The following is a 3,606-nucleotide window of genomic DNA, read 5'->3' as shown; positions in this document are numbered from 1 at the left end:
CTTTTTTTAAATAAACTATGGCTTGTAAGTGTGGAAAATCATAAGTATGTGGAAAATTTGCATGATTTCATTAAGAAAATGGTTTCCTTGCATCAATCGACAACCCCTTTCAGAAGCAAAGGCTGCATTGTTATTTGTCACTGTTTGCTGATAATTGACCTGGCAAAAATTTGGAAACCCAGGTAGCAATAATATCATGGCAACCTAATGCCAAACCGATGCCTACAGCCGGTCTAGTCTGAAAATCTATGCTCTTGTCTGATCTTGAAAGCTAAGCAAATTCAAGCCTGGTTAGTACATGGATGGGATACTACCTGGGAATACCAAATGCAGTAGACATTTCCCCAAATCTTTGGTGTCATTGCACTGTCCTTACCCAACTCTGCAGATAAATTGATTAGTTGGAAACATATATGATTTAGCAGTGGTGGATAACAGGTGAAAAGTAAGAGGAGTGAAATGGTTGGGGGAAAACGAAAGTTCAGCTGTGTTTAATGGCGATTTTGGATATCTAAGAGAATGACAAACTGATAAGGGACACTAATGTAAAAGTCTGTTTCACTCCTCAAAAAGTGGCAATTTGGCAGTAAAATACCCCATTGTGGAGCAAAGGTGACTCTCAATATGCTGGTTCGAGTGGTATTCAAGGCCTCCTGGAGGGAAAGGGAGAGATTTAGGAACTGGATAAGGGGAGGGTTAAACTGAACAAAGAGGTTACCCAGTGTCATTTGCTGCTTGGGCTAGTATGACAATTTGCTGATTTAAATGAACTTCTCGCAATATATGCCAGTGGTAGAGAGCATAAATCAACGTCTCATTTCAACAGAAATCGCTTACCCATCCAGTTAATTCCTATCAATAGGGAGCATTTGTCCTCCTGAGATCCCCTGTCTAACCATGGAGGAGCTGACAAATGCATTGTTCTAAATGAACGTTCATGAGGAACTGGATAGGTGATACTGTAAGGAGTCTCCTTTAAAGTAAGGGATCCCCACAGAAGGATGAGGAAATAGATTATAGATTCTGTTTTGATAGTTAGGGAACTGAGAGGGTATTGGGAGAAGATAGGAAAATGGATTTGAGATTGCAAACAGATCAACCATGATCTTATTGAATAGTGGAGCAGTACCAAGGGGGCTGAATGGCAGATTCCTGAGTCCCAGGGTTTGGTTATTTCAGCCTTGAGAAGGAACAATTGGTCAAATATGAAAGATATTATTATAGTGGCTGATTTCTGTGATGCTGTGTGTGGAGGACTCCACTATGAGTAGTCTGATGGTGGTGCAGTGTTGCTCATCGATTCTAAAGCTTTCTGTTCCCTCAATGCATCAATGTTCTGTCAGGCCCATAACAAGCCACTTGTCCTTTAGATTAGATTACTTACAGTGTAGAAACAGGCCCTTCAGCCCAACAAGTCCACACCGACCTGCCGAAGCGCAACCCACCCATACCCCTACATTTACCCCTTACCTGACTCTACGGGCAATTAAGCATAGCCAATTCACCTGACCTGCACATCTTTGGACTGTGGAGCACCCGGAGGAAACCCACGCAGACACGGGGAGAACGTGCAAACTCCACACAGTCAGTCGCCTGAGGCGGGAATTGAACCCGGGTCTCCGGCGCTGTGAGGCAGCAGTGCTAACCACTGTGCCAATGTGCCGCCCACCAATGTCCTCTGGTGATTTGCACAGGCCAGTGAACTACAAAACTGTCCTTTACAGGCTTCCTAGGAGGCCACGCTGATACTACTAATTGTCTCTCAAATGCCAGTGAATGACGAGATTGAACGGCTTGTACGTTGAGATCCATGTCATGCCAAGTGTCTGGTTTACTTGTGCAATGGGCTGCTTGGATTGTTCTGGGGGGTGACTGGTTTGTTTTTGGGGTGGGAAGAGTTCCTGAATAATTCTTCATGTGCCTGGGTTGCTCCAGTTTTACCAGATTATTCTCAGGTTTTACCCACACTATGTCTGCGTGTTTGTGTGAGAGACCATTTGGTTCTGATGTTGATCAGATTGCTCTGGAAGTGACTGGGTTGTTCTGGGTATGCCATTCAGGACATCAGTGCAGAGATCACAATATCATTCACCTTTTGGAGTTCAAATAGCCTGCATTGGGAAGATGGATGAAGCTAACAGAAGTGAAGTCAGGAATGAGTGCCCAGACAGCTGTGTTGTCTGCATGTGCCAGGGTTCAGAACGTCTTCTCAGGGCTGGGAAGAAATCTGCAGTGCAAGAGGGAGGATCTAACATTCATTATCCATGCAAGTACCAATGAACAAGGAAAGAGGTTCTGCATAGTGTGTATGAGGGACTTGGCACTAAATTGAAAACCAGAACCTAAAATGTAAAACCAAGGATGGTCACGATGGCATCAGGCACATAAAATTAGAGCAATGAATATGTGGTTCAAAAGCTGGTGTGAGGGAATTATATTCCAGTCCATGGGACATATGCACCAGTATTGAAGAAAGCAAGGGCTGTAGTGTTAGGGTGGTCTATACCTTTAATTTTGCTGGGGCCAGTGTTGTTGTGAACCACATAGCTCAGGAGGGTTTAAAACTAAATAGAGGGAGGTAAAGATTAAATGTGAAAAGATATAGTATATAAAAAAGGAGAAGCAAGGTAAAAAAGGAAAATTGTCACATGGAAAATAAGACTCGGAAAAAGACAGGGAGTTAAAACTGAGGAGTACACCAATGATCAACACTAAATTTTACAATGATGAGAAAAAGATAAAGCTAAAGACTCTGTATCTGAATGCTGTTACGACCCCAGCAGATATTATTACCAGATAAGTTGGGTCACCTTCAGGAACTGGCTTGATAGGTCATATTTCATTTGTTTTGATTATAATAAAGTGGTCTCTCATTGAAGCATAAGCAGGCAATGCAGCAGATTTTGCCTTTGTATTAAAATTATTTTATTGTTATAGACTCAGAGTCCTACAGCACAGAGATAGGCCCTTTGGTCCAAACTAGTCCATGCTGACCAAAATGTCCATCCACATTAACCCCATTTCCCTAAATTTGGCCCAAATTCTTCTAATCCTTTCCTATCCATATATTTATCCAAATGCCTTTTAAATGTTGTTAATGTACCGGCCTCAACCACTTCTGCTGGCAGCTCATTCCATATGCATACGACCCTCTGTGTAAAAAAGTTTCCCCTCAGGTTCCTTTTTATTCTTTCCCCTCTAACCTTAAACTGATGCCCTCAAATCCTCGATTCCTCAGCTCTGGGAAAAAGACTGAGTGCTTTTACCCTATCCATGCCTCTCATGATATTCCCAATTCCTTCGCCTCCGCCGCATCTGCTCCCAGGAGGACCAGTTCCAAAACCGAACAACCCAGATGGCCTCCTTCTTCAAAGACTGCAATTTCCCCTCAGACGTGGTTGACGATGCTTTCCACCGCATCTCCTCCACTTGCCTCTCCTCTGCCCTTGAACCCCACTCCTCCAATCGCCGCCAGTACAGAACCCCACTAGTCCTCACCTACCACCCCACCAACTTCCAGGTACATCGTATCATCCTTCATCATTTCTGCCACCTCCAAACAGACCCCACAACCAAGGATATATTTCCCTCCCCTCCCCTATCAGC

The sequence above is a fragment of the Chiloscyllium plagiosum genome, chromosome 31 (genome assembly GCF_004010195.1).
Source record: "Chiloscyllium plagiosum isolate BGI_BamShark_2017 chromosome 31, ASM401019v2, whole genome shotgun sequence".
NCBI classification, from domain to species: Eukaryota; Metazoa; Chordata; class Chondrichthyes; order Orectolobiformes; family Hemiscylliidae; genus Chiloscyllium; species Chiloscyllium plagiosum.
Note: the sequence above shows the minus strand (reverse complement) of the source record.